This window comes from Meriones unguiculatus, chromosome 8 (assembly GCF_030254825.1).
Source record: "Meriones unguiculatus strain TT.TT164.6M chromosome 8, Bangor_MerUng_6.1, whole genome shotgun sequence".
NCBI lineage: Eukaryota > Metazoa > Chordata > Mammalia > Rodentia > Muridae > Meriones > Meriones unguiculatus.
In genome coordinates, this window is record NC_083356.1 from 117,752,632 (window position 1) to 117,764,022 (window position 11,391).

Below are 11,391 nucleotides of genomic sequence, written 5' to 3' on the forward strand. Positions count from 1 at the left end.
TGCTTAATTTCACAAGTATTTATCTAGCAATGACTAAGTATTCTGTACTGTGGCAGATGTTATGGAAGTTCAGTGAGCAAGAAAGACATAACCCTTGGCCTCATGGCGTCCTTTTATCCCAAGCTGCCTCCTGGTTACAATATCCCCGAATCTCGTTGTGCCCTTTTCTCAGGGCTCTGGCCTGGTGACTGGTGGCTTACCACCTGCCAAGGTAGGATGGTTTAGTTTGAGATTTTGTTTATTTGGTTATTGTTGTTTTGGTGTGTGCGTTGTGCATACAGGTGTGTGTGTGTGTGTGTGTGTGTGTGTGTGTGTGTGTGTGAAGGAAGTAGCAATGAAAGCATTTTCTGCAATTTTTATATATTTTTGTAGAGGGTGGGGAAAGATGATATATCAGCACTTAAAGTTTAGTGTGTTTGGGAACAGTAGGTAAAGATGTATTGTGGGAGCAAAGAAAAGCAAGAACACTGTCCTGGAGCTTGTGGGGATAAAGGACCTGGACCAGATCTAGAGGTTTAGGGCCTTCACTTCACCCGGACAATCTTTCCCATCCTGGTATGGAGACCTGCTTTCAGTCTGAGTCACGGGAAGCTTCCCTTAAAGCCCTGAACTGGCTACATGAGCCTATTTGATTTTTACTTATGGCCTTTTTAAAAACACTTCCATTACTTTGTCCTGGGGTTCACACATGCCATGCTCACATCTGGAGGTCAGAGGACGATCCGCAGGAGCTGCTTCTTTCCTTCCACCACGTGGATCCCAGGGACCAATCTCAAGCCATCAAGTCTGACAGCAAGCACCTTTGCCGGCTAAGTCATCTCCTGTTGCCCTTCTGCAGCTGTTTGCAAGAGCAGCTACTTCGTTGCATTAGAGCAAGAACCTTCCCAAGGCAACTTTAGGCCCCCAAAGAGTTGTGCACTACATGAAGAGACTGTCTGCCCATGCTCTGTGTCAGTGTTACATTCTGAGACACAGCGGTCATTTCCCTAGCGTTAACAAAAGTAACTGTAAACACTTGGATAGTCTGATATACCAAAGGCTAGCGAAATATAGCAATAACAGTTACCACATTTGCTAAAATAACAGCTAAGCCACTGTACACAATTTGGGATTAAAGGCTCATTAAATAATAATACAGTTCTTTCCAACCAAACTGCCCAGCCCATTATTCTAAGACAGGCATTGACTACTCCAGCTCCTGTATTTCTGGTGGCTTCATTTATTCCATCTGTCAAGTTCTTCTCCCCTCTTGCACCTTGTTCACCCTTCACAAGGGCTATCTGTGAAGGGCTTCCCAAATACGCTGGCCCTTCTGGGTGTGCATCCACTTACTTCATTAATTTTAATCTATTGGATCCATCTTTTCCGATGGGAGAGAAGTCTTACACGTTTCAGTACCCTTCTTGCCTAGCACAGCATAGCACAATCATGGGCGCCTGACATCTCACTGTTGACGGTGCCTAAAGGATAGGAACTAAATAATTCACGTGGTCATAGATTATTAGACATGAAAACGCTGGGCACTCAGTACTCTCAACCTAACACCTGAAAGACATTGTTTGTCCTCACCTCAAATTAAAGAGGGGTTAAAAGCATGGCTCCCAACTAGGAGTTCCCAGATATACATGTTGGCTATTATATGCAAAATCTAGCTTATTTTTTAAAAAAGACATGAAAATATAAAGAGGACTATTAGGTAGGACTAAAAGGAAGGGGAGAGATAAAAGAGAAGATGATGCCACTGAATATAATGCCATGTTTTATACATACATACACACACACACACACACACACACACACACACACACACACATATATATATATACTGCTGATAGGACAAAAATCAAACTATTTGCACTGTTCTGTCCTTGTTACCAACTTTCACAAAGACAAAGTTGCTACAAATGACCAAATCCTCCAAAATGGAGACATGGCTTATTTAATGTTGTAAAAGTACCTTGCTTTATTTTGTTCTAAACACGCTATATAGAATTCAATCAATTGTCTTAGAACATAAGTGTTTTTTGTTTGCTTGTTTTTTTTTTTTAATTTTCAAGACCGGGTCTCACTGTGTAGCCCTGGCCACCCTGGAACTTGCTCTATAGATAGACCAGGCTAGCTTGGGGCCCACAAAGATCTGCCTGCCTCTGCTTCCCAGCGCTGGGATTAAGGGTGCGGGGAACCACTGCCTGGCAAGGCTGCTCATTTTAGATGGACGTGTGTTTTCTAAGTTCTCACAGGTAGTGGTAGCACAATGCCTAACGGAGAGAGTAGCTTTCTTGTCTTCCCCCGTATTTTAAGCTCAGAATAAAAAAGCAATATGAATTTTACTTTCCAGACAATTTATTCAGCCTTGCTCTTGTTATAATCTTCAGGGACGACATTTACATTTAAAAAAATACTGTGATGTACAAATGTGCATACCCTGCTCAGCCTAACATATCATAGATACTATATAATAACATCTGGGAATATTAAACTCTGCCTTTACTGGCAACCCGCTTGGCATCTTTAAATCACAGTGCAGATGTTTTATGCTGATGTGTTTTGAAAATATTTGAAGTATTCTCAAGACAATATTCTGAGGTTTCTGCAGTGGTCCACTTTTGTCTTTTGAAGTTCTCTATACAATAGGATGCATACATAGATTTTCCAAAACATGCTTCAGTGGGAACAGAAGAAAAGTTCAAGCTGGCAGCACACATAGCTTCCCTGAGCCGTCTGTACCTAATTCCTTTTTGGCACTATCATTTTGGCAGTCAGGGAGCTTTCTGAGACCAATCTGATAAAACAGTTCCGCCTACTTTGTAAAATCTAAGTCATTTTTAATGGCTTGTATTTATGAAACACTCATATTTCTAAAGTATAGAAATAAAATTTTAATTTTGTCTCTGAGTACATGGTATTTTAGCTTTGCATTTTCCGGAGGGGGCCTATGATGGCAGTTATGGCCTTTGTGTACAGAAGAGGCTGATGTGGCCAGTGTATAGGCAGGAGTCCTTCCTTAATACCTATGCCAGACATGTTTCTTTCACTCAGTCGGTTCTCATGGAACTTGTTTCCATTTCCACTGAAGCACAACTCAGCTTTTGTTTGAAAGGAACTGCCTCAGCCATCTGTCCAGGTTCGGTGAGAAAACCTGTACCCAGTGATTAAAGAAAACTCCCAAATTGACCTCTGGCTGCATACACACACTACATATACCCACTCATACACACAGAAAGTGCTCTCTGATGCTCAGTCCTTCTTTTCTGGTGTCGATATCAGGACCTTGCTGATTGTGGTGCAGTAGGATTTACGTAAGAGGACATATAATGAGCATTTTCCGCAAACCTCTGTTGGGGCATGCAGTGGCCATTCTCTGACCCTACTTGACTAAGCCAGTATTTTTGTTTAATTATTTCTTTTATTTCTTGAAGATCACAATATAATTGCATCATTTCCCCCTTCTATTTCCTCCCTCCAAACCTTTCCATATAAACTGCTCCTTGCTCAATTTCAAGTTCATGGCCTCACTTTCCATTGATTGTTGTTATGTGGATTTCTAAATACATACACTCCTCTCCATCTGTATGTTACTTGTATGTATGTTTTAAGAAATAAGCATCTAATATTGGATAACCAACTGGTATACTCTTCCCTGAGGAAGACTATTTCTCCCATTCTCATTTCTTAGTTGCCTGTAGTTCTTGGTGTAGGGCTGAGGTCTCCTGGCCATTCCCTCATCTGCTTTAGCATGCTTGTTGTTGTCCTTTTTCAGCTCACATTTAAGCAGCCATGTTGGTGAACCTTCATGGGTGTAGCTTCTGACGTTCCTGGGAGACACAGCCTCACAGCAAACTCCCTGACCCTCTGCCTCTTACAACCCCTCACTTTCTCTTCAGCAATGTTCCCTGAGCCACTGGGATGGGGACCCCCAACTCTGCATTTTCATTGGCGTGGTTTTCAGTAATGGTCTCTGTCTATTGCAAAGAGAAGTTTCCTTCATGAGGGGTGAGGACTGCACTTATCTGACGAGATCCTGGGGAAGGACACGCCTATCAGCCCGTTTTACAACATGCACTACCTGGTTTGGTTTTTGTCAACTTGACACAAGTAGAGGTATCTGGGAAAAGAAAACTCAACTGAGAAAATGTCTCCATCGGATTGCCTGTAGGTAAGCGTGCAGGGCGTTTTCTTGATTAATGATTGATGTGGAGAGTTCAGCCCACTGAGAGCTGGTGCCATCCTTGAGCAGGTGATCCTTGTTGTAAAAAAAAAAAAAAAAGAAAAAGAAAAAAAAAAAAGGCAGGGTGAGAAACCCTGGAAGGGCAAACTGGCAAGCAGTCTTCCCCCTTGACTTCTGCTTTGGTGTCTGCCTGGAGTTGCCACCCTGACTTCCCTCTGTGGTGAAGTGGGACCTGACTCTGGTATTTTGGGGCAGCAATAGAAACCCTAACCAATGCATTGCTTATGTAACATGTACCCCAAGTCTATGCAGTGTTGCTGTTTCAACTCCTCCAAGCTCCACCTCTTTCTCATCTTTTTTCATCACAACAGATGACTTTGATTTGACCAAGATGCTTGAAGGAATCACAAGAGAACTTTCACAGCTCTGTGCCATTTCTTCTTGTAAGACAATATCTGTGTCACTATATATTACCTTTCTCATGCTTCTTAAGGGCAATTGCCACACTCCTAGCATTGGACCTTTGACTCAAAAATGTTGCTCTGAGATCTTCTCCCTCTCTTTCCCTCCTTTCCCCTCTCCCTCTCCCCTTCCCCTTTCTCCGTCCTTCCTCTCCCTTCCCCTTTCTCCCTCCTTCCTCTCCATTCCCCTTCTCCCTCCTCTCCCTCCTTTACCCTCTCCCCTTCCCCTTCCCCTTTCTCCCTCCTCCCTCTCCCTTCCCCTTTTTTTCTCTACACACTGCTAACAAACATCTTTAACTCCATCTGGGTCCAAGGAATCCAATGCCCTTATCTGATTCCCCTGGACACTGGGCATGCACATGGCATATATGTGGTGCATGCCTTTAGTCCCAGCACTAGGGAATCAAAGGCAGACAAATGGCTGTGAGTTCAAGTCCAGCCTGGTCTACAAAGAAAGTCCAGGACAACCAAGGCGACACAGAGAACTCTGTCTCCAAAAACCAAAAAAGGAAAGAATCTGGTCACTTTGAAAAGTTACTTGAAGGGGATGCTAAAGAGATGGCTTAGCGGTGAAGAGCATTTCCTGCTCTTGCCCCATAGTCAGTTCCCAGCCCCCAACATGGGTACACATGACTGCCTGTAAGTCCAGTTCCAGGGAACCCAGCACCTTCCTCTGACCTCCATGGGGACTGCATGAACATGGTTCAGAAACTATCATGCAGACAAAGCACTCACACATATAAAATAAATAAATCTAAAATGCAAATGTTAAGTTACTAGGTGGGGTCATCAAGACGAACGAGTCAGTGGGTGAAGGCCCCTGCGGTGAAAGCCTGACAACCCGAGCTCAGTCCTCGGGGCCCATGAAAAGCGAAGAAATGACCACAGCAAGCCGCTCTCCGACCCCCACATGTTCTCCATGCCGTGTGCCCGAGCACACACACTGTCATGCACATCTGCACACTAACAAATAAGAACTAAATAGAACCTTTCAAGTTGCTGGGAATTTTGTATGGTGGCACATGTCTGTTATCCTAGGCACAGGAGGCTGAATCCAAAGGATTATGAGTCTCAAAGCCAGTCTGGGGTAGCCAGGGAAACCCTGTCTCCAAAAACATTTATTAAGGCAAAATTTCTCCTCCTCTACTTTTCTTTGAAAATATTTTGAGCATAGTGTTAAGACACCGAGGAAATAAGCTGACAACTGTTTTGCACGGCTACTGCTAATGTATTTAAGTATACTTAAGCAAGTATCTTAACATACATATTGATTTCACAAAATGATACTATGTCACTATGTCACATACTATGTCAAAGTACATGTGTCGCCTACTTTGCTCATATTCACCTTCCCCACCAGTTTTTGTAGTCCTAAAATAGATTATAAAGATGTGTGTAATACAAGACTCTTGGGTCCTTAACAGCTTTTCATCATTGTCACACTTGCTCCACTAAGTATGTCCCACATTCTAAAAAAAAGATTTTTTTTTTAAATTTGCTGCATCTTTGACATCTGGAGATCATTCTGTTGCTTACCAGAATTCATCCAATGATTTCACATTTTAGTCTCCAAGCAAAATACTTTATAGGTCTTATTATTAAGGAGGTATATTAAGCGGGGTGTGGTGGTGGCACACACCTTTAATCCCAGCTCTTGAGAGGCAGAGATAGGTGGATCTCTGAGTTCAAGGCCAGCCTGGTTTACAGAGCGAGTTCCAGGACAGCCAGGGCTACACAGAGACACCTGTCTCTGAAAAAAATAAAAAAACCAAAAAACAAAACAAAAGCAACAAAAATATGTATTAGTACTTTTCTTATTATTGTAACAAGATTCCTGACAGAATCAATAAGGGAAGAAAGATTTATTTGAGCTTGTGGTTTAAGAAGGAAAACCATCCAAGGTTATGGAAAGGCAAGAGCACGGTGTGTCTGGTGACATTGACTCCCAGACAGGAAACAGAGCACATTTGACTTCTTTGCCATCTCTTTTTCAATTTTATTTTAAGTATATGAATGTTTTGCCTGCATGTACGTTTGTGTACTCCATGCATGCCTGGTGCCCACAGAGGCCAGAAGAGGACATTGGATCCCCTGGGGCTGGGGTTGCAGAGAGTTGTGAGCCAGCATGTGGGTGATGGGGGCTGAACCTGTGTTCCCTGGAAGGGCAGCAAGTGCTCGCAACCTCAGAGACGTCTCCCAGTCCCACTTCCCCTCTTTTCTATTTGCCCCAGGCCCCCAGTCCATGGGATGTGCTGCCCACATTCAGAGTGGGTCTTCCTGCCTCGATGAAATCTTTCTGGAAACATCCTCAAAGACATACCTGGAGGTGTGTCTCCTAAGTAATGGCAAATCCGCTCAAGTCGCTGCTGAAGTTGAACCCTCGGAGAAGGTTGTTATGTAAAATCCTTTGGGCGTTATCATGCTCTTGATTAAGGAGTAATGGGTTCCCTCTGTGGACAGAGTTAGGCTATGGAGCTAGTCCTCCACTTTGCCAATAGTTAGAGAAGAACCGCTTTCTTGATTCTAGCATTTTTTAAGTTTATAAATTAAATTTCTAGACATTTTTATTAGCATACATTCATTGTACAAAATAATGGGTTTCATTATGAGATTTCCATACATGTGTAATGTACTTTAATCATGTTCACCTCTATAAATTAAATTTAATGCTGCTCAAAGCAGCCCACAAGATTTTATTAGTATTAGGTAAATTAATATCTTTAAATAGTTTGTGGAATGTGAGATGTTAAATAAAATATCCCCCATTATGTTTGGTCCAGCCAAGGGAGAAAATCACACACATACATATATAGTTTATATAATTTAAAAGGCAAAAAATTCTATAAAGTATAGCAATCCCAAGGAAGCTCTTCCATCTGTGCATGCCTGGCACCCCTCTCTTTTCCCTTAACTCACTCAGGGGATACCTTGATCTCTTCAAGGTGCATTTGTTAAGAAAATACCACAAAAACTTACCAACAGTAACGCCCCCAGGTTTCTCCTGAACACCTGCAAAGGCAAGCTAAACAGGACCGTCTGTCAATCCACTTGGGCTGTCAAAAGAAAGAAGAGAAGAAAAATTATGCAGGAAGTAAAAGAGCCAATGAGACAAATTAGGGGAAATAAAGAATTCTGGTATGGATTGAACTGACAAGCTCAAGAACAAAATGATAAAGACCTTTAATCACGTCAGAAAGTCTATAAAACTGTTGTAAGTACAAGGACTAGAAAATGTTAATAATAAAGCCTCTCCTATTTCACAAGAGACAAAATGAACTGCCACAGCCTCGGAAAGGTCAGATCTATCATACATTGTATCTGTATTGAATCTCATACTGAAAACTAATTGGAAGTTTAATGAAGAATTTACTAAGAACGAACAATCTTATAATGACTCAGATGCTTTAAATATGGAAGCCCCTTGGACTCCTGTGACTGCCTGACGGTCCTGGCTGGGTGTGCCTGTCTTGGAATGAGAACAAGGAGGACATGGGCTGTCCCAGTGGAGCCTTAGCCAAATCCGGAAACATCACATAGCTCAGGCCAGCCAAGATCAGCAGAACTTCGAGGCCGCCATGCAGCTCAGACCCAACCTAAAGAGCATGCCAGTTTGCGGAGTACAAACCCAGGGAAGAGAAGGCACCAGCAGACATCTGCTAAGCTGCCTGTGGTGGTTAGAATATGATACTCATTGATTCATGGGTTTGGATGCTTGGCCCATAGGGAGTGGCACTATTAGGAGGTGTGGCCTTGTTAGAGAAAGAGCGAGAATGTGAAGGTGGGCTTTGAGGTCTCACATATAAGCTCAAGCTACATCTTCAGATCAAGATGTAAACTCAGCTCCTCTAGCAATGTCTGCTGGCACACTGCCATGCTTCCTTCCCATCATGACGATAATGGACTAAACCTCTGAAACTGTCAGCCAGCCCCAAGTAAATATTGTCCTTTGTAAGAGTTGCCTTGGTCATGGCGTGTCTTCACTGCAATAGAGCCCTAAGACACTATTCATCTGTATTAACACACAGAAAAGGTGGGGTGGGGGATGGGCCCACTGTATCCTCTGGAGTGATGTGCACTGAGCACTTACCCCCACCTTGAAAGTGGCCTTTCCTTGACGCAGAATCATTCTTGTCTACCTACTAATTTATAGAAGACATGGGGAAAGAAAGCATATTAAACAATTACAAGGTACAACAAAAGCATCAAAATCCAGGCTGGAAAAATCCTACAGGGCTGTGGAATGTAGCTCAGCAGTAGAGCTTATGTATGTGAAGCCCTGGGTTCAATCCCCACCACAGAAAGAAAGGGGAGGGGAGAAATAAAGAAAGGGCATCGGAGAGGAGGGTTGGATTCTCAGAACCTACGTGCTTGCTTACAATCATCTGTAATGCCAGGTATGAGGAATCATACACTCTCTTCTGGCCTCCTCAGGCACCAGGAGTTTATGTGCTGCACACACACGAAGGCAGGCAAAACAACCATAAAATAATAAAATAAAATAAAAATGTTTAAGGAAGGAAGGGGGAGAGGGGAAATGCTACAGATAAATTATCTGGTTTTACAGCAATAAGGGCTAAACAGCCAAAAAACAAGCTGAAGAGGAAGTAAGCAGCCAACTGAACAGCAGATTATAGTCTCTAGAAAACTCAGCTCTTTTAAAAGAAACACACTTCTGAGCCAGCTTTGGGCTGAATACTTTACATCTACAATACTAAGAAAAGAGTGCTTTATTTTTTAAAATGATGTGACCATGGCTACTTATATTTCAGTCTTTCTAGAAATATGTAATAAAATACTCCTAGATGAAAAAATATACTTGTATTTTCTCCATAATAATATGTATAGGCAGCAAAATTGAACATAAATTGATATTTATTTGAAGTTGGTTTATAAGTATGTGGGGATTTGCTATATTATTCCTAATACCTATCTTTACATGTTTTAAGTTTTCCACTTTAAAAAAACTGTCTTTCAAATAAGCCTGCTGTAAAACCAGTTGCTCTGGAGGCTGAGGAAGGAAGATTGCAAGTTCAAGGCCAGTCTGGGCAATTTAGACCTTGTCTCAAACTAAAAACTATAAAGAGAAGGTAGAAGTGGTGAACACTTGCCTGGCACGCATGAAACCCTGGCTTCAGTCTCCAGTGTTGATGAAAGAAGAAGGAAGGAAGGAAGGAAGGAAGGAAGGAAGGAAGGAAGGAAGGAAGGAAGGAAGGACACTGAAGGCGAAGGAAATGCTAATTGTTCCAATTTTATTATTATATACGGTATATATCGAATTATCACATTGTATTCCGTAAACATATACAATTATTAGAGATCAATAAGAAAATTTTAGTTGTTTAAGAAAGAAAAAAAAACAAGCAGGGCGTGTAATCCAAGCACTCAGGGAGGCAGAGGCAGGCGGATCAGATCGTTGGAGGCCAGGCTGGTGCAGGACAGGCGGGGCTACACAGAGAAACCCTGTCTTGAAAAAACAGGGCGCTCAGCTGGGGCAGCCTGGCCCACCGTGAAAGCCGCTGGGGCTACCACTGCTGCTGAGACCGAGGCGGTGGCTCAGAGGGGAGTGCCCCGGGCCCAGGCTTGGCACCAGCTCCTGCTGCTGAGTCTCCCACCCCCACCCCCACCCCAGAGGCCCCTGAGCGGCCACATGCAGCTGCTGCGCGGGCAGACCCTGCAGACGGAGATTCCAAACTTTGGCAACAGCTTCGTTGAGCGGCTCAATGAGCAGCGGCTACAGGGACCACTGTGATGTCAGCAGTGGTTAAAGGCCGCGCCTCTAAAGGCACGGTGCTGTGCTGGCCGCTAGCAGCTCCTACTGCCCAGGCCTGCTCAACAGCAGCCTCGCCGTCATTCCCTCATTCCGTCATTCCATCATTCCGTCATTCCGGAAGGTCTGCACGTTTTGCTCTGCAGGCCGGCTGTGCACGAATATGGGGGACCAGTTCCTGCTCATCTACGCTGCCGGCTTCCTGCAGATCCAGGAGATCCTGGAGAAAGGCATCGAGTTCTTCCTCAAAGCTAGGTCTCCAAGCTGTGACTCCCAGGGCCCGCACCCGGAGGAGCGCCCATCCTCAGAAGCTGGCATCTCTCCCAGCTGAGCTTATCAACCGGATCGGCAATCGCTGCTGCCCAAAGCTCTACAGTGAGGGTGACCCAGGGAAGCTGTGGCCCGTGACAAACACCAGTGTATACATCACAAGGGCACACAGCTCAGGAACTGCCACGTCAGTGCAGGCACGCTCGAGGGCTTGCGGCCGCGGCCGCGGCCTTGGCTTCCTTCTTTGACCGGAACACACTGGCCAATAGCTATGGCACCGGCGTGCGTTCTTCCACCAGTGACCCCAGACGCAAGCGGACAGTCGCATCCTCCATGCTGACAAGTACTACTCCCGGAACTTGGTGCCCAGCTTCAAGGAGAGCTAGATGAAAGTCATTGCAGCCGATATAGGCACCATTGCCCAAGACCCAGCCACTGTTCGTGGTGGAGGGTGATAGCTGCGAGGCCACCAGCCGCCGTTGTGAGGCCGGCCCTTCAGCTGGGGTTATCCAGGGGACACCCCCTTTACAGGATGTCCTGCTCCCCCTCCTGTCACACACATACCCCCACTGCCTTAGTCACCAGCTACTGTCTCTCCCTCCCCAGAACCTGCGGCCCCTCAGCCTCCCTGCCATCCCACACCTTTCCCCCCAAAGCAAGCCGGACTGGGTCAAGAGAGGACAGGCATCAGGTGGGATCTGTGACCTTCCTCAGCACTCATGGGG

At 44.5% G+C, this 11,391-nt stretch overlaps 1 pseudogene; it reads left to right on the top strand.

The window, feature by feature from the left end:
- Positions 1 to 10,276: 10,276 nt before the first annotated feature.
- LOC110544582 (nucleus accumbens-associated protein 1-like) lies at positions 10,277 to 11,121 on the top strand (annotated as a pseudogene).
- Positions 11,122 to 11,391: the final 270 nt, after the last annotated feature.